Consider the following 21434-nt stretch of genomic DNA (forward strand, 5'->3'; position numbering starts at 1 on the left):
AATGGTTCCTTAAAACAAGTAGCGCAAGCTGTCCTGTAGATTAAGCCAATCGAACAAAGTCATCCCACAAAAAGAGGCGACTTATATTTACATAACATCAAATATAATAGCATATACTTATATTAAACTAATAATAAAGTATCAGAACCTAATAAAAACGCGAATGTTAGGAAAAAAATTGGAAGTGTTACGACGCGAACCACGAACTCCTTACGCTAAATCAAAAACAAGCTCCCTGTGCTTAATCATATTGTGTTACCCATTGCTAAAAACGTTGATCGTAGAAAATTATGTTACTAATTGAAATTTAACTACAACAAATTACATCAAGAACAATGCGTTTTGGGTGGATTTTCACTGTGTCGCTGCCTTCAAATAGCCTACTCTCCATAATACGGAAGTTACACTAATTCTTTTGCCACGAGTATGATGTTTCTCATTGTTTTATTGAAACGAATCACACAACGAACAACGGGTTTTCCAGTGATTCTCAATTTGCTGGTGCTCAGAAACGGCATATATACATATAAGCTTGAAATGAATGCCAATATGGCGCCTCACAACACTGTACTGAAGCGAGAAGGCGTGCGTGTGGCGTAGGTGGCATCGTGCCATCTCATTGGTCAACGCTCAGACGCACGCTCAGAATATCTGACATGCCAGATATTGCTCTGCACGTTCGGAAAGACTCCCGAATGTGCTATTCCAAGCTGTGACCTCAGAAACCCAGCACGCTCAACGCTCAACGTTCGGATGCACGGTTCGCGTGCCGACGGCTTTAGACACCCTGCAGGTGACTGCCCCACCACCTGTCGTCGCAGTCCGCGGCACTTGCGGCACCTCGAGGAAGGCCCCCACACCAAGCTACACCGATTCTTTGAAGAGAACCCAACGGAAACGTGAACGAGCCCAAGTAGCCTCGTGCTCGCTGCAGGAGAAATAATCTGGCGAGAAAATGCCGAGAGAAGAATCGAATCATCCAAAAAGTTAGGAGGCACAACAAAAGAATTTGATAAAAGGAATCAGGACGGTTCATTTAACTATGTCAGAATGTATCCCTATACAGTGCTGTCTACGCCGGAAATCCGGCTGTATAGACACAACTAAACTGTCAGTGAGTCCAGCAGAGGAGCTGTTTGCTCTCCAGTTATGAGACTATGTGACTGATGATGCCCTGTTTCAAGGTTTTGTGCGGTGAACCAGTTTAGAGCAGAATAGAGAAAAGTGTGTTGAGTTTACAACATATGCAAATCTGAATCTACAGCAGAAGATAAGAAGAGATGAAAAAAAATCTCAAAGTATATGGCAGGTTCACTTCATAAGAAACTAGAATAAAAAGCAAAAATCATGAGTAAGTGATTGCCACAAAAGTTACCGCGAACTGAAAGGTCATAACAGTGAACAGATCGCCTTACATTGATCACCGAAAGCTTTCGTTATAACGATGAAATAGGTGTGGTGTATTGGTTTGCGTAGTTAACCAGCGTGATTAACTACGCCGTAGATGCAATCTTATCGGATCCGCGGCTGTACAGACGATATATAGTTTCTTAAGAGGGAAGCAGCGTTTTCAGTACTTTCAGGGCGAGAGTTTGGATGAATGAAGTGGCCTTGTAAGATTGTCCAGCATGTCTTTGCTATTGATTCTGCAGACGACTGAAAGTAAGGAGCGTACAAAACTCTAGTGTATGGGATAAGGATGAAGGAATACTTTCGGGTAAAATATTCCGTACGTAAAATTGTCCTCCATTCTGGTTTTTGCGATAGGATAAATGTTGACTTTAGGAAACTGAGTTTATGCGGTTCACAGAGTGGAAGATGAGATGCTTTAATTGGATTAATGATGTACTACTACTTAGTGGCATGCACCATCTTATATTTAAGAGAGTAAACAGAGTATTATACCTACGACGTGGATGTAAAACGAGATACAAGGCGTGGCATTAGATTCGAATCATCGACTAATATTTATGAATAGATTGAACGTTTCTACTTAATGTTAATTGTTTATTTGAAAAAGTCATGCATTGCATCACAGTTAAACAACGTTGTTGCAAAAATAAATGCGTAAAAGAAATAGGGATCTAGGTGCCTGTGACGAAGAAAAGAACAGTCAGGCTTCGCCGACGCCAAGTGATTCTAAGCGCTTGAGACTGGAACGGCGCGACCGCTACAGTCGCAGCTTCGAATCTTGGCTCGGGCATGGATTTGTGTGATGTCCTTAGGTTAGTTACATTTAAGTAGTTCTAAGTTCTAGAGGACTGATGACCTCAGATGTTAAGTCCCATAGCGCTAAGAGCCATTTCAACCATTTTAAGCTTCGCCGACGAAAGCCATGTGATGCCTGACCAACCGCAGCACCGAGCGTCAGAACAGGACTCGTAGTTGGCTTAAACATGTAAGTTTACTCCAGTATGATCAGAAACCAGAACCGAACTGTATTGGAGAGGAATCACTTTGATAATGAAACTGAAAGATACGTCGCAGAGGAAATCTGAAATACTAAGTACAGTGAGGGTGCATCATTTCATCTTCGCACGAAACATGCCGGAAAGCCATGCTGAAAGTGAGTACAATAGTTATCTGACTGAGATGTGTCTGAGTAACACGCAGTAATGGGATTACATCAACTCACCACATACTCGAGACTTATTTGAACAACATTTCTCGGTAAAAGCTTGAAGATAACGAATTATTCTTTATTCCGTCATTATTAAGTGTAACAGTTATCTATATTGCTTCCTACCTACCAAATTAGTAAATCACGTAGTTGCTAAACATTTCAACCTTTTGTGCAAAATATTGATTTTTAATGCATTATACACTACTGGCCTTTAAAATTGCTACACCAAGAAGAAATGCAGATGATAAACGGGCATTCATTGGACAAATATATTATACTACAACTGACATATGATTACATTTTCACGCAATTTGGGTGCATAGATCCTGAGAAAACAGTAACCAGAAGAACCATCCCTGGCCGTAATAACGGCCTTGATACGCTTGGTCATTGAGTCAAACACAGCTTGAATGGCGTCTACAGGTACAGCTGCCCATGCAGCTTCAACACGATAACACAGCTCAACAAAAGTAGTGACTGGCGTACTGTGACGAGCCAGTTGCTCGGCCACCATTGACTAGACGTTTTCAATTGGTGAGAGATCTGGAGAATGTGCTGGCCAGGGCATCAGTCGAACATTTCTGCATCCAGAAAGGCCCGTACGGGACCTGCAACATGCAGTCGTGCATTACCCTGCTGGAGTGTAGGGTTTCTCAGGGAGCGAATGAAAGGTAGGGCCACAGGTCGTAACACATCTGAAATGTAACGTCCAGTGTTCAAAGTTCCGTCAATGCGAACAAGAGGTGAGCGAGAAGTGTAACCAGTGGCACCCCATAGCATCACGCCGGGTGATACGCCAGTGTGGCGATGACGAATACACGCTTCCAATGTGCGTTCACCGCGATGTCGCCAAACACGGATGCGACCATCATGATGCTGTAAACAGAACATGGATTCATCCGAAAAAATGACGTTTTGTCATTCGTGCACCAAGGTTCGTCGTTGAGTACACCATCGCAGGCGCTCCTGTCTGTGATGCAGCGTCAAGGGTTACGGCAGCCATGGTCTCCGAGCTGATAGTCCATGCTGCTGCCAACGTCCTCGACCTGTTTGTGCAGATGGTTGTTGTCTTGCAAACGTCTCCATCTGTTGACTGAGGGATCGAGACGTGGCTGCACGATCCGTTACAGTCATGCGGATAAGATGCCTGTCATATCGATTGCTAGTGATACGAGGCCGTTGGGATCCAGCACGGCGTTCCGTATTACCCTCTTGAACCCACTGATTCCGCATTCTGCTAACAGTAATTGGATCTCGACCAACGCGAGCAACAATGTCGCGATATGATAAACCGCAATCGCGATAGGCTACAATCCGACCTTTTTCAAAGTCGGAAACGTGATGGTACGCATTTCTCTTCCTTACACGAGGCATCACAACAACGTTTCACCAGGTAACGCCGCTCAACTGCTGTTTGTGTATGAGAAATCGGTTGGAAACTTTCCTAATGTCAGCTCTGAAAACCTAATCATTTGCATATCACAGCATCCTCTTGCTGTCAGTTAAATTTCGCGTCTGTAGCAGGTCATCTTCGTGGTGTAGCAATTTTAATGGCCAGTAGGGTATTATCCAAATATCTTTTGGCACCTCATGATATCATCATACCTCATAAAAGCAAGAAATGTAAAGAAGAAAGGTAGTAAAGATTGAGTTAATTAGGTTTAGAGTTTGTGGGTTTCACTATATAGATTTCTTTTTAGGTTTTACTTTAAGTAGCTCGTTGCGGCTTACGAATATTCACTTTACAAAGGACCGAAACACATATCTGAAACTCGATTAATGTTTAACATTATAATAACCAGATAATCATTTCGTAAAGCCTATAAAATTGTGGACTATTTGAAGAATCCAGCTATTGAGTCGAATGTGCCACCAGAATAAGTGAGTTAATATTTATTCTGCTCTTGTGATTCTTTTTCTCCTCATTGGTCCCGTTCTTTTTCAACAAATTGCGAAACCAACAGAGGAACTGCTAGTTTGGAATGAAGCGCGACTGCGACAGAGATTTAACCGTCGTCAACAACTTAATGATGATGACTTTGCGCTCATTGTTGAAGATTTCGCTACAGAGCAATTTATAACGTGAAGGATACTGGAATGTAGAATGGCGTGCTCCTATTATGGACATGTGTCACCGAGAGCAAGACGTAACTAATTCACATAGTTCACTAATTCACCTTTTGAGGGTACTCGAAGATGTGACAATAATCATTAGTACTGGCATTAGTTTGGAAAAATTCAACACATATCAAAATCAACTGTGGTACTTTTCCCCATAAACTGATGATAATTCTGAACTGAAGTGAACTAGTGGAATGTGAGTTGAGATGTGTCAATAAATATTAATGCGTCATTTATTTAGGAAAATTTCAACACATATCAAGACCAACTGTGGTTTTTTTCCCCACAAACTGATGATCATTCTGAACTGTAGTGAACTGGTGGAATGTGAGTTGATGAGCAGTAGTTTTTAAGTTGTTTTACAGAATTAGTGACTGTGCTACTAATATTTCTTGCGATTACTGAATATGTCATAATCTCAGTAGCTATGGCACTTCTGCAATGGGGTCAAATACCTTTGGGATTAAAAATTTAGAGAGTAAGGTAAATCACAATGCATTCAAAATTTAACGTCGGGGTGAGATCAGTCGGAATGCATGTAGCATCGGAGGTGCTAAATGAATAATATGGAGATTTCAGTCGGTAAGAGCTGAGTACTTGTTATGTGTACTTTTCATTTCCCATGTGGGTACTGGACAGCACCGTCACTGCTCCGTTAGTGTGACAGTTTGGGCTGTAGCTTTCATCGCGACGGTGGAACGTTGCATGTTGCAGTGAGAGGGGATCGCGACATACCGCGATAAATAGCGACAATCGTACAAGTGGCCATCAAAATATTAAAATGAAGAGTAGCCATCATCTAGCAGAACTTTGTTTCTAAAAAATTGTGTGCTATCAACGTCTTGGTGAGCAATTGCATTAGACACTTAGACGAACATTGAGGTCAGACTGAACTGTCAGTACTTTCTTTAAATTTAAGAAGATCACCTTAGACTCGAATAATTACGTTCGGGGGGACCTCCAGAAGCGTGACCACATAATCCGTCAAGAGAGGTCGAGAACGTAATCATCCTGCTCCTTCAATACTTTGAGACGTGTCCAGGGAATATCAGATACTGTGAAAGAACTTCACTCATTTAAAAAAAATGAAGACAGGTTTTTTACGAATATGGAATCAGATTATAAACCGTTTCAGTTCTAAATGGCTTTATTGTATCAATCACGACCGGTTTCGGCAGATTATAAGCATATCCGTATATCGACTTTCACGTGCGGCTGCTACCGGCCCATAGCCTCATGTCCAGAGAGCGGCGTCCACGCGCCTTATGGTTCTTGTTCACCTGAAGATAGGTTTATAACCCTGAAACCTGTCGTAGCCGAAACGGTTACACTATCTCATTTTACGATGCTTAGGTGCATATGTCCAACAAAAAATACTGTGATTTTCGAATGTGTTTAGCTCATGTATTCAGAGAAGACTATAGGATCTGTAAGAAACTCCGAGTTGTGTAAAGTAACCAATCATGGACCCATATCAAAGATAATCAGAGAGCTGAACGATATTGAGTATTCATACCTGAGTTACAGAGCTATTTTTTAAGATAAAAATCTGTGTTGACATCACTACAGTACATTCAAAGAATATAGGAAACCTAAACCACCCTGCAATGAGTTGAGTCACTTGTGGTAACAGGAAATTTCAGGAAGCAGACTCTCGTATAGCTTGAATTCATTCGATGGTTGTCATATAAAACATCAAACATGGACACGCAACTTTGATAGTATGGTGTGTTACTCATTTTGCATGGATATAAATACATTAAATGCAAGACGTACGGAGATCAGGACGGAGAACTTGTTCTATATCTGCCACATAAGGGTGGATGTCCTATTCACCCGTATAACAGTGTTGTTACTATTCAGGAATGTACTCAGTTCGAGTAACTACTGATAATTAAATCTGTTTCAGAAAATTGATCTACGCAACAAAGGAGCATGATTATTAACAAATGTTACTACATCTCCACAATTATCTAAGTATATGCGCGAAGAAGTTACACCCGTCTTGATAATGTAATCAAGACATTCCTCGTGGGAAGTCCGACACATAATTTATTGCAGCACTTTGAATGTAGGTGTATCACGAAAACACAGTGTTGAATATGTACGTAGAGACTCTGCTTGCATTCACCATTGTTTTATTGTCAGTGTTCAGTCAGACACTTTAGTTATAGCGAAAAGGAAGTTTCCTTAGAAATACTATATCTGATTAGTATTAGTTAGTAAGTGTATTAAAAGCGAATTTCAATAATTACAAATACCACTCATATAACTCACTGTAGAGTCATGGAATCAAAGCAACAGTAACATGATGGAATACTTACTGAGATTAAGGACGAATGTCAGCTAATCGTTAGACGATGTTACGTCTTCTTTGACGTTGCCAGTGCTAATGATTAGGTGAACCTTTGCATAGTGTCATACAGAGACTGTGCAGCAAATGAAATACTGGACTCACGGCTAATGATCGTATGTCAGGAATGGATATAAATCCTACGATCACGCTTAATGTTTGCAAACAGTCGTGTGGTGACGAAAAATCTAGTTTCACAACTGAAAAAAGGTTGAAGTTATAGGTGGATAATTAACAGCTCACACTTATTATTAATTCTCGAAGCAAGGAATGATAATGAGGTGTTTAGAAAATAATAGTGGGAAATGGAAACCAGCCCATCAACATCCCCCCCCCCCTCTTTAAAGTTCCGTTATCTTCACCAAACATTGTACTCAGAAACTAGGAAACTGAGTGGATTCATGGTTACAATCAGAAGGGAAAGAAGAAATTGCAGACAATCGCCGAAACAGAAAAAAAAAAAAAAAAAAAAAAAAAAAAAAAAAAAAAAAAAAAAAAAGCGTACCAGTTAACCCCTAGCTGCTAGGTTTTCCCTGTTATATCAGATATTCTGAAAAAAAAATATGTTTCCGTTTATAAATCCTACTGCTAACCACGCACTCCTTAAGAAATGATTTATTTATCAGAATGGTTTTTGAAGATTATGGGTTGTCATTTAATACCAATGTTGCGCCATAGATACTTGTCCATAATGATTGCGTCCCCTACGGTTTAGTTCACAAATTATCCAACAGTCAGCAGTACTCAATACCTCACCCTCAAATCCTACGCCGTAAGGTGTATGGCAGTGCACTCATAAAAATAGGATTTTCACTCCTTTTATTATTCCAGGGATGGAACTATTGTCCCTTTGGATTACTGAAGGGTGTGTGAAGGGAACTTATTTCCATTTGAGAGAATACTAGAGTATTTCGTTTTTTCTTGTGAGAACTGTTTTTCAGGGGTTTCAGTCACTATTTAAGGGACTGCCATCTACCATTCTCTCGGACCGTCTTACGTACGACAGTAGCGTATCACCCGACATCTTAGTCTGTGACCATGTTTTTGGTTAGTTAGCTTTGCTGTGAGAGAGTCTTGAAATGATTTGAACTTGTAAGGTGTCACTAAACACACGACTTCTAATCTGCTGGCAATTTGGTATGCAACAGACTGAACTTTGTCGAGACGCTGATCACTCCCTACCACTCCTCCCCACCGCCGCCCCCTGCCCTGACTCACATGTCAATTGAAATGAGAAGCTGCTGCCAAGTTATATAGTTAATGTGCCTAAAAAATGAGACTAGGGTCTGAGCCTTACAAAAATCGATGGTAATTAGTTGTTATAGGGTTCACATAGCTCTAAAAACAAAGTGTATCCAAGTTAAACATTTGTTACTAACTTAATTGAAGGAAAACGAACATGATTTCACTAAAGCAGAAGATTAATTCTAACCGATCGGTATTAAAAGACAATCAGAACACAAAATATATTAACCTTCTTAGTTAGACACGAATGCAATATGACAAATACCACAAGGTTTGTGCGAGGAAAAGGATCAGATTAATAATTCGTACTTCATGAAAAGAAGCAAATGCATGATTCCGCTGAGGAAATGATGATTGCCACGATCTGTCGTAGGAAGAAAGGACCCAAAAGTTCCAGAATCATTAGTTAGTTATCAGAATTCTGAAGTTAACTCCCATTAACTAATGCCTACGTGTTCCTAACTGCCTTCTTACCACGTTCGCCATTGCAGAAAGTTCTTACTATCTTTCTTCTCCGCTGCAACACGGACTACATACCTGCATGTTGGGTGATGGATGCGAGCTTCATCTGAAGACTGTAGCCACTGAATGTTCCTCACTTAAACGTCTCGATCCTTCAAAGTTTAGTATCCACATTCAAGACTAATGAGGAGGTACGTCTGTCCCGAGCAACCAATCGACTGCTTACCTGAAATCAAACTGACGAAAAATCCTCTCTGTTCGCAATTCAGCATGGATAGCAAAACTTGCCCACTCTTCTGCGAAAAGTTATTTAATAACTAGCCCATCTCTTATTTTTCCAGCATGAGAAAACGTCAACAATTTTATCCACCATCTACCTAGCTAGATTAACATTATAGCGCTACCCAAGAGTAACTACTAACCCACTTGCCTTTTGACGAATCGCGCTCAATCCCACAGTCAAGCTACGTTTCGAAGCACGAGCAAATTGTCATTCTTCTCCCTGTTCCCTCTAGTCGCTTGAATGGAAGTGAAGAAAGTCCATGACATAATGACAAAGTGCCGCACCCCGAATTTTTACAAAGGCTGGCTGACATCGCACGGATATCCACTCCGATGAGCTAAATAAGATCTTATATATCTCTCTCTGACCACCCTTCTTTTACGAACAGAGTAGCCAGCAAAAAAATGGTTCAAATGGCTCTGAGCACTATGGGACTTCATTTCTGAGGTCATCAGTCCCCTAGATCTTAGAACTACTTAAACCTAACTAACCTAAGGACATCACACACATCGATGCCCGAGGCAGGATTCGAACCTGCGACCGTAGCGATCGCTCGGTTCCATGTAGCCAGCAAGCACCACGATATACTGCTTTAGCAGTAAAGGGCACCATGTAAGGAAATGAGGACGTCTCGTACAGTCCAAAGTTTCTAATTAGTGCACATTGTTAATTGCTATTTGGCGACGCCTGATTCCCAGTGGCTTCTGCAATTTCTTCGAAAAGCTCTGCTGCGAAAGCTCTTCTTCGCGGTGAGAATATTAAGATTTGAGATTAAGTTGTCACCTGGGAGCATGTTCCTGGCCCCTTACTAGAAAGTGGTACCTAGTCGTATGGCCCACCAAGAGTCGGTGAATTTCTCTAGTCTAGTACTCCACGCAAACTATTAGGCCTACAAATTTGCTTCCGCCGTTTTCCAATAGACGGCAGTAGCGGCAAGTGGGGTTCAGGTGGTTGATCATAGGTGTAATACAATAAGCATAGGCATCTGTTTACATAATGCCATAAAAATATTAGTCGATTTGTTATCGCATCATGAGGTTATTCTCGACTATCTACGTCAACTCAAGTAGCCAATTCTCGACATTTGCCGGGAGCTTTAATTTTCTGCTTTAACATGAAGAAAGCTGTGGCTGTGGCTCTTAAAGTGCTGGGTAAGACCAATGGTGTGGGAACTATTAGTGGAAGAACGTGCAGAGAATGTTTTCAACGCCTTAAGAACGGTGATTTTGATGTCAAAGACCGACATTACGGGGAAGACAGAACTTTTTCGAAGCTACTGAAACAGACGAAGACAGTCACAGTGTGGTGTCACCGCCAGACACCACACTTGCTAGGTGGTAGCCTTTAAATCGGCCACGGTCCATTAGTATACGTCGGACCCGCGTGTCGCCACTATCAGTGATGGCAGACCGAGCGCCGCCACACAGCAGGTCTAGAGAGTGTTCCTAGCACTCGCCCCAGTTGTACAGTCGAATTTGCTAGCGATGGTTCACTGATAAAATACGCTCTCATTTGCCGAGACGTTAGTTAGCATAGCCTTCAGCTACGGCATCTGCTACGACCTAGCAAGGCGCCATTACCAGTTACTATTGATGCTGTAAAACATGTACCGTCAAGAGCGATGTTCACCATTTACGGATTAAAGTTAAGTATTCCACAGCTACGTCCTTTTTTGCTAGTCTCATTTTCTTGACCTGTTCCAGGCCTCACGCCAGCCTGCGTGAGCTAAAACGCGTGCCTTTCGGCTTCCTCTCTTAGTGAGTTGGCTCTCTTGCCAATCCACAACACACAGGACATCATTATCGTATGCAATTGAAGCGTTCGAGCCCAGCACTGAAACACAAACGGCCACAATACAGCGATAGACACGTAAAGATAATTTTGCAGCAGGTCAGTGCTCGACCCCATGTCGCAATACCCCTCAAAATATACATGGAAACGTTTAGACGAGATGTCCTGTCCCTCCCGCCGTATTCTCCATACGTTGCTCTCTCTGACTACCACCTTTTTCGATCAGTCTCACTAACCAGCTCTTCCGATCGTATGAACAAGTGAAAAATAGAATCGATTCATCGATCCTTATAAAAGACGCCCTCTTATTCCGCCACGTATGCTATCCGAAAGATGGGAGAATATTGTGGCCAGCAATGGGCAATACTATGAATAATAATTTATTTTTAAGTTTTTCACAATAAAGCTCCGAACTTCGAGAAAAAAACCGGCGGAAGCAAAGCTGTAGACCTAGTAAATGCTCGGAGTTAATCAGATTTCTATAACAATGAAATTGTTTGATCTCTTCAATCATCGGAATCACTTATTGTTAACATCAAAGTTTGAATTAATTGAGAAGGAAAAGGAAAAAATAACTGTCACACTGACTGATGAAATATTAATTATAGTCAGAGGTATATTATGGCACCAGTGTGGAGCGTTTCATCACTCGGGGGAACGTTTGTGCAGATTATGTCGTACTTAGACAGACCGTAGTGTGTCAATCATCAAAAGATTTCATGCTTTACATGTCGTACTGTTAATTAAGAAAAGGGATGAGATGAGAAATAAGTAAAGTGTTGCTTTGCGGTTTTGGGTTAATTCTTTGTTTTTATATCAACACTTCGCTTTCACCTTAATTTAGGGCCATCACTTTCATTCACTGTGCATTCTAGAGTGAGTTACCAGCTTTATTGCTTATATGCGAATATCAGAATGGTGAAACCGGTTCATACTCCATTCCTTTCCTAAGCAAAATTCTGCTACAAAGATCCCTATCTTCTCATTCCTGTGAAGCTAAAAATATTCAGCCTTAATCGTCAAAATCGATTGAGTACTCATTCTATTGACAGCCCGTTTGATATCCATTTACATCTTTCCACTTCTGCAGTATTTAAGATTCGTTCCTCAACACATTTGTTGATAGCTACATCACGAAATAATATGTACACAATAGGAAACAAACTTTAAATCTAGATAATAATATAATAACACTTATAAACAGAAAGCTTTTAAAACCTTAACCTTTCCATTTATGGCAGAAAAGAAATATAATAATGTTCTTTAACCACAGATAGTTATTTACACAGATAACAATTTTACAAGCTGCTTCATGTTCGCGAATCGAAGAGTGACACAGAAAGTGTAGAATAAAATTCTTACATCCTATGATTAGAAACTTGTTAGGTCCTCAGGCTACCGATTTCGGTCAGCAATGAACATTTCAGATCTGCAGAAAACAAACGGATTTGTGTTCTTCCAGCCGGCCGCGGCAGCCGAGCAGTTCTAGGCGCTTCAGTCCGGAACCATGCGGCTGCTACGGTCGCAGGTTCGATTCCTGCCTCGGGCACGGATGTGTGTGATGTCCTTAGGTTAGTTTGGTTTACGGGGACTAATGACTTGAGATTTTAAGTCCCATAGTGCTTAGAGCCATTTGAACAATTTTTTTGTGTTCTTCCATGTTTTGCTGCAGACCTGAAAATAGTCATTGCTGTTCGGAACCGGTAAATTGAGGATCTAACAAGTTTTTAATCATAGACTAAAATACTGAAACTTATCCTACGGGACTAGTTACTGTCACTCAGTGATCTCAGATATCATGATTGCCAAAGGACTTACACTCTTATTCTACGCCATGCCTTTTATTGTTTTACTGAAGCAAGACATCTATGCCTACAGGGAAAAATGACAATTCATAATACTACCTTGGTTTAACAGGCTGACATCACTGGTTTTGTGTTGCTTCTCTAACGTTTCCCTCACCGGTTGAGTTGCGGCTGGGAATACAGGTGCCTTCAATATACACTCCTGGAAATTGAAATAAGAACACCGTGAATTCATTGTCCCAGGAAGGGGAAACTTTATTGACACATTCCTGGGGTCAGATACATCACATGATCACACTGACAGAACCACAGGCACATAGACACAGGCAACAGAGCATGCACAATGTCGGCACTAGTACAGTGTATATCCACCTTTCGCAGCAATGCGGGCTGCTATTCTCCCATGGAGACGATCGTAGAGATGCTGGATGTAGTCCTGTGGAACGGCTTGCCATGCCATTTCCACCTGGCGCCTCAGTTGGACCAGCGTTCGTGCTGGACGTGCAGACCGCGTGAGACGACGCTTCATCCAGTCCCAAACATGCTCAATGGGGGACAGATCCGGAGATCTTGCTGGCCAGGGTAGTTGACTTACACCCTCTAGAGCACGTTGGGTGGCACGGGATACATGCGGACGTGCATTGTCCTGTTGTAACAGCAAATTCCCTTGCCGGTCTAGGAATGGTAGAACGATGGGTTCGATGACGGTTTGGATGTACCGTGCACTATTCAGTGTCCCCTCGACGATCACCAGTGGTGTACGGCCAGTGTAGGAGATCGCTCCCCACACCATGATGCCGGGTGTTGGCCCTGTGTGCCTCGGTCGTGCGATGGAGCTCCGTATGCCACGGCAAACTGGCTGACACTGACGGCGGCGGTGCACAAATGCTGCGCAGCTAGCGCCATTCGACGGCCAACACCGCGGTTCCTGGTGTGTAGAAATGAAAATAAATGTTGCTATCTCCGGTAGAGTGCTTCCCAGTACGGCAGACTGCACAAATTTTCTTTATCATAAAAATAGTTTGGTGCTGGCTATGCCTCAAGATGCGTGCATACTCTGCACTTGGAAGGGCTTACAAACAGCCACTCCCCATGCTGTTGCTTCTTTCTGCGGCACGCTTCCTGTCCTTGTCGCTATCTGACCCAGTCGTTATTTGTTATAGTACTCCCAGCGTGGGGCATGTGGTCCGCTCCAGACTTAAGATTAGCTCTCGCAGACTGGATGGAGCCTGTATGCATAGACCGTTGTTAGTAGGCAGAAGGGTAGGAATGCAGCCTGTTCAGCACCTTCCTGCTGCCTGCCCGTCTACGTTTGCCTGTGCGCAGCATAGCTGCCTTCCCCTCTCGAAAAGTTCCCCACTGTGAGGATGTCCCATTCAGACCCACTGCCGTTTGGTGCTCTGCTGCTCCAGTGTCTGCCACTGGCGCATTCCGAACTGCGTAACAAATACAACATAATCTCTGTCTTACCGAAAGAACAACCTGAAAACAATTCAGTGAAATTCTTCTGCTTCTAAAGAAAGATAACATACAAACTAAACAAGCAATGAAGGTAATATTTATCTGCACAATATTCACAACATCTCTTCTTTTGTTCATCATCCTGCGAGCTCTACAGGAAACACTGACATATACTATGTGATCAAAAGTATCCGAAGACCTCCAAAAACATACTTTTTCGTATTAGGTGCATTTTGCTGCCACCTACTGCCAGGTACTCCACATCAGCGACCACAGTAGTCATTAGAAGTGGTGAGAAAGCAGAATGGGGCGCTCGGCGGGACTCACGGACTTCTGACGTGGTCAGCTGATTGGATGTCACTTGTGTCATACGTCTGTACGCGAGATTTCCACACTCCTAAACATCCCTAGGCCCACTGCTTACGATGTGATAGTGAAGTGGAAACGTGAAGGGACACATACAGCAAAATGACGTACAGGCACACCTCGTCTGTTGACTGACAGAGACCTGCGACAGTTGAAGTGGGTCGTGATGTGTAATAGGCAGATATCTATCCAGACCATCACACAGGAATTCAAATTGCATCAGGATCCACTGCAAGCACTATGACAGTTAGGCGGGAGGTGACAAAATTTGAACTTCATAGTCGAGCGGCAGTTCATAAGCCACACTTCACGCCGGTAAATGCCAAACGATGCCTCGCATGGTGTAAGGAGCGTAAATATTAGACGACTGAACAATGAATAAACATTGTGTGGAATGACGAATCACGGTACACAATATGGCGATCGGATGGCTGGGTGTAGGTATGATGATTGCCCGGTGAAAGTCATCTGCTAGCGTGTGTAGTGCCAACAGTAAAATTCGGAGGCGGTCATGTTAAGGTGTGGTCGTGTGCTTCATGGAGGGAGCTTGCACACCTTGTTCTTTTGCGTGGCACTATCACAGCACATGCCTACATTGATGTTTTAAGTACCTTCTTACTTCCCACTGTTGAAGAGAAATTCGGGGATGGCGATTGCATGTTTCACTACGATAGAGCAACTTTTCATAATGGCGGAGTGATTACATGACAATAACATCCCTGTAATGGCCTGGCCTGCACAGAATCCTGATCTGAATCCTATACAGCACGTGTGGGATGTTTTTAAAGGCCGACTTCGTGCCAGGTCTCACCGACCGACATCGATACCTCTCCTCAGTGCAGCACTCTGTGAACAGTGGGCTGCCATTCCCAAGAAACCTTCCAGGACCTGATTGAACGTATGCCTGCGAGAGTGGAAGCTGTCATCAATGCTAAGTGTGGGCCAACACCATACTGAATTCCAGCATTACCGATGGAGGGCGCCACGAACTTGTAAGTCATTTTCAGCCAGTTGTCCGGATACTTTTGATCACATAGTGTGCCGACAAAAAGTTATTTTTACACTTAATTTTATTCAACAACGCCTTCAGTACATACAACCTTTAAATTACCCCTCATTCGCTGTGTTATTTTCCCTGATACAGGCTACAGTTAATGCCCAAATGCTATTGAAGTTTTCCGCTTCTGGTACTGCTTTTATCCAGACCCTATAGTTTTCCTCGTATATGATCTTGCTTTCCTTAGTCTGGAAATTCTCACTATGCTCTACTCCAGAATAAACAGGAACATGTTTGTTATGCTGAGACAGATTTCAGGTTACCCATATGTGTTCCGTTTCCAACTGCTGCACGCGTCACTCTTTCCTTCTGATGAACAGCTTACCTGTGATCTCCATCCACTGATATGCAAGTTTCAGTGACTGCAGTAGAACTATCTTCAGTGACGAGCCTCAACTCTAACTGAGCTCCAATGGTCAGCGAAGACATGTCTGGAGACGTCATGCTCACTGGTGATGTACTAACCTGACTGTACTCCGCAATAACGTTGGACGACGGGATGTGATTGTCTGAGATGCCATTTCTTTTCGTATGAGGTCATCTTTGTTTGTTATCCGCGGCACCTTCATTGCACAGCGGAACGTCGGCGATTATCTAAGCCCCTTTTTCTTGTCCTTCACGCAAGTCATTTTCGCTTTGCATTTTGAGACGATAACGCCCGCCCATACACGGCGAGAGTTTCTGCTGCTTGTCTTCATGCAAGGTCGCCGGATCTCTGCCCACCTGAGAACGTTTGGAGCATAATGGACAGGGCCCTCAACGAACTCTGGATTTGATGATCTGATGCTTCAGTTGGACAGAAGTTCGCACGATATCCCTCAGGAATACATCCAACAACTCTGTCAATCACTGTCAAGCTGAATAAGGCTACCATTAGGGCCAGAGTAAGACCAACGAGTCACTGATTTTCTCAGTTTATGAGGTTCCTTCTCTTGAAGAAACCACTCAATTTCTGGGGAACTGTGACCATATTTGCATGTGTAAATACAATTCACTGATACAGATTTTTGTCCTATTTGGATAATTCCTTCGCGGTTGGTCGTGGCTTATCCTTTTATTTTTCTTATTTTTTCTTACGAGCGTATTTTCTAATATATACATTTTTTTAAATTCTGCATATCCTTCATGGTTCTTACCATTTTGTGCTTGGAAATGACGTTTTCTCTTTACCAGTTTACTTTTTCTTTTTCTGATACGTGTTTCTTTCGTTACAGTCGCACATGGAATTTACGTAAAACGTACTGTTCGTAAAACATATCTCTCGCTCAAAGTCATACAGTGTGTCACGGAAATACTGAAGAAGCAGAATTTTTCGACATTCGATGATGGACATCAGTTACCTCGCTGGTTTTGTAACTTTTTCCTCACCTTCGCGTCAAATGTTGAGGTATGCACCAACTACCCCATCAGGGTTGTTCCAGCATCAATATACATATATCGACACAAGGATGGCGGGGGCTGTGTGGATGTAACTGTGGTGTCACCGCCAGACACCATACTTGCTAGGTGGTAGCTTTAAATCGGTCATGGTCCATTAGTACATGTCGGACCCGCGTGTCGCCACTGTCAGTAATTGCAGACCTAGCGCCACCACATGGCAGGTCTAGAGAGACGGACTAGCACTCGCCCCAGTTGTAAGACGACTTTGCTAGCGACTACACTGACGAAGCCTTTCTCTCATTTGCCGAGAGACAGTTAGAATAGCCTTCATCTAAGTCCATGACTACGACCTAGCAAGGCGCCATTAATCATATCTGGAAAGAGTCTTATTTGTATTATCAAGAGCGATGTACCACAAGGATGAAGTAAAGTTAAGTATTATAGAAGCTACGTACTTTTCTTATTAGCATTCATTACTTATCCGGTTCCAGACTTCACGCCAATCGATGTGTGTGTACGCGTGCCTTTCGGTTACCCATCACTGTGGACTGGCTGTCTTGTCAGTCCACTACAGTAACTGAGCGGTTTTTTGTGTTGGAGGGTCTCGAGAAACTACAGAAAGGTCGTCAGTCTCAAATGGTGCAATAAAAACTACCAACAGCCGGTATTGTAGCTGTGAACTGTCATAGCTTTGCTGGAAAAGAACCATAGATCCAAATACTAATAGCAAGCACCAAATCTCAAATCATTATGGGTGCGGAAAGCTGGCTATGGCCACAAATTTTTACAAAGGACCTGACTGTGTTCAGAAATTATATGTTTCACTTGATGAGGTAGTGTTTGCTGTTGTCAGAAACAGTTTGCCTTGTTGTTAGACTAAAACAGATAGTTCCACTGAGTTGCCATGGGTACAGGTTATGCTTGACAACCGGAATAAATGACTAACTGGTCCTTTTACCGATCCCCGACTATACGATTTAGCTTCTGCACAGATCAAAGAAACCTTGGGTTTCATTTCAAATAGTTAGCACATTCATAGAATTATAGTTGCAGTGACTTCAATATACGCTCGATATCTTGGTCAATATACATGCTTGAAGTCGGTTTCAGTCATAAAATGTCGTCAAAAATCTTTCAATGGGTTCTCGGAAGATTACTTTGAAAAATTAGTTTAGGAGCGCATTCGAAGTGTAAATTTTTGCGACAACGTACTTGAACTCTTTGGATGAAATAATCACGTGAAAATAGGGAGCATCATGCATTGTACAGAGACTAGTGACCGCAAGGTTGCTGTAACGAGACTAAATACCGTAACATCAAAACCTAACAAAAACGAACGCAAAATAAATCTATTTAAGGAAACAGATGAAAATTCGCTTGACAACTTCCTAATAGACGATCTCCATTCCTACCAATCCTACTAATCGCAGACCAGATGTGATTTAAATTCAAAGAAGTAGTATCGATGGTAATTACGAGAGATGTGGCATATAAATTAATAAGGAGAGATACTGATCAATCATGGTACACAAAACAAGTCGAAATACTATTGCAGAAGCAACGAAAAAAGCAAGCCATATTTCAAGGAAAGCAAAACCCACCAAATTTTCGAAGTTTCACGGAAGCTCGAAATTTGGAGCGAATTTCAATGAGAGATCCTTTTAATAGTTTCCAAAACTAAACTTCGTCTCAAAATCTCACGGAATATCTGAAGAGATTGTCGTCGTATGTAATGTACACAAGTGGCAAAGCACAATCAATTCCTTCATTTCACGATAGCAATGGTGATTTTACGGATGGCAGTGCCTCAGAAGCAGAGTTACTAAACACAGTTTACCGACATTTTTTCACGAAAAAAAGTAAATTTTCAAGAAATCGGATAAAGAACTACACCAACATGTGTAACTTAAAAGTAGATATGCTCGGTGTAGCGGATCAGCTTAAAACATTTAAAGAGGCCAATGCCTTCGTTCCAGACTGTATACCAGTCAGGTTCCTTTCAGAGTATGCTGGTACAATAACTTCATACAGACAAATTAATATATGACATAATATATAATATCATACACACACATGAAATGGAGTCCTAATTGTAATACGAGCTCAATAGTGTGGTAAAATTAAAAGAGTTTGTAGTACCCACAACAAGCTTAGCTCTGCATTATTCAAACTTACTAATATTGCAGTGATCTGAATTATACGATGCTGAATTATTTGCCAAATTCTCAGTCCATTTCTTCCCATGGAATTATCTGCAAGGGTGACACGACTCAGTAAATAACTACTTTTTTCGCTGTATAAACAATATAACATGAACACAGATGTAATCTCTCTGGCTAGAGTTCGAAGAAGGAATCTATAAAATGTAGCCGGGTCTCTGTAATGAATTATTGGGAGCCATAAAGAGGGAAACTGAGAAAAAACTGCCACTGTTCCTATTCATTACGTTTTACAGATTGCTAAGAAGAAATCTATAATATAGCAGGTAAAATAATAATAGTTTTGAAACATCATAGACTCCTACGGCTAATGTATTATTTATTTTGTAAACCCTCGTCGCCAGTTATGTAAAGGCCACATCGATACTGCTGTAGAGGTCGAGTTGCCACTGTTGTAGGGTAGGCCGAGTTTGTGAGTTCGTGAAGTGGCTTCGGGTGCAGTACACCGCTAAGACAATTTCGCAATGCCGCTATTACACAGCTGTGAACCAGGATCACGTAACAGGATAGGAGAACGACGGTTCTACAACACTTCAACAAATTAGTAATGAAGTCATACAAATATGTTAAAAGGTTTGCCTATCTTTGTGACTTGCTGAAAAATGACGTCTACAACACTGCATTTAATATAACACACAAAAGCCCCTCAATGGGTAAGTGCAAATAATTGCAGGTAAACTTCACAGTATATAGCAAATGCAATTTACAACAGCTCCTGTTCACTTCTAAGATGTCAGTAAACGACGTTCTCTGTCTAAGTCTGCCCTGGACGAAGATCTATAACCAAGTGGGGGAGAGCTGCTGTTCTATCTTCCGAGTAGGCTTCTGTCCCTTGTCGTCCGGACATTTGCGGACTGTACTCTACGGGCAATTAAGCCGAGGCGAAGTCAATATCTTCATCCTCAGAGCCGCTCGTGGCTCTAGTAGAAGTTGCGCAAGTGGCGAGTTTCTATGTCCTATTCGGACGACACAGCAGTTTATTAAAATTCATTTACCTTCTTTAATAAATTGTGTTTCGAAATACCGTGAACATTTCGATATTCTGTTTTTCTTATTTTTTAGGTTCTGAAAGCTGTGACAGCGCAGAAATTCAAGTTACGTCTTGCTGGAGTGCTTCCGAACTTGTTAGTACATTCGGAGCCCATAGTTCGTATGGCAGTAGAGAATAAAATTGAAGATTAGTACAGTTATCTAATCGAAATACCAGAAAAGCTTTACCTTTTGCTTGATTTTGTCGCACAAGATTGCTCAAAGATCGAAATTCGTGTATTAAGAATACATGCACATCTGTTCTTATCGAACTATAATCTTTAAATGAAAGTAAATGATTAAGAGCCATCATCATAAAATGAAAGCAAGTACTTAAACTTCTTACATTCTGAAATCTTTCAGAACATAAAACAGATTTAATTTTTTAAACAGTTGTTTTATTGTATGCAATTATTGTTGAACACACACACACACACACACACACACACACACGCACACACACACACACACACACACACAAACCCACACACAAGGCACACATTCATACACAATGATGAAATGTTAGTAGCCTTGCTTCCAAGTGTTTCTGTTGTTGTTGCTATTCTCTTGAGCCCAAAGACTGGTGTTATTCAGCTCTGAACGCTGAAGTATCTTGTGCAAGTCTTCTCCTATCTGTATGATTACTGCAACCTCTCCAGACTCTGACAGACTTACAGTGTCATCTACAAACCGCATAGGTTTGATTTCTGCTTCAAGGACTTCAATTTCCTTTCCATTTTCGTCTCGGTTTCCGTTAGTATTTGTTTAGTGTACAGAGTAAATAACATCAGGAATACGTTACAAACTTGTCTCATCCCCTACTCAACTACTGATTCCCTTTCATGTCCTCTAACTTTTATAACTGCGATGGTGCATATCTGTAAGCTGAAGATAACTTCTCATTCTCTGGATTTGATCCCAGATACATAAGTAAGGTGAAAGTATTCCAATCAATGTTCTCGAGAACTGTCTGTAAATCTACATTACTAGAAACGTTCGTTTGTATTTCATAAGTCTGTATACTGAGATATGTTGTAGATCATAGAGTGCCCGTACATTTATCTGATCGTAAGCGATATTAACTGGTGGGGATACTATCGTCCTCTCTATATCATGCACATAGCTTGTGTCAATATTTTACAGCCATATTCAAACCTTTTCACGTCAAAATTTCTTGGAGCTGTATTTATTGCAACGTTCCTAAGGTATTACGGAATTTACAATGTCAAATGTGTTTTA

Source organism: Schistocerca cancellata, chromosome 2 (assembly GCF_023864275.1).
Source record: "Schistocerca cancellata isolate TAMUIC-IGC-003103 chromosome 2, iqSchCanc2.1, whole genome shotgun sequence".
Taxonomy (NCBI): Eukaryota; Metazoa; Arthropoda; class Insecta; order Orthoptera; family Acrididae; genus Schistocerca; species Schistocerca cancellata.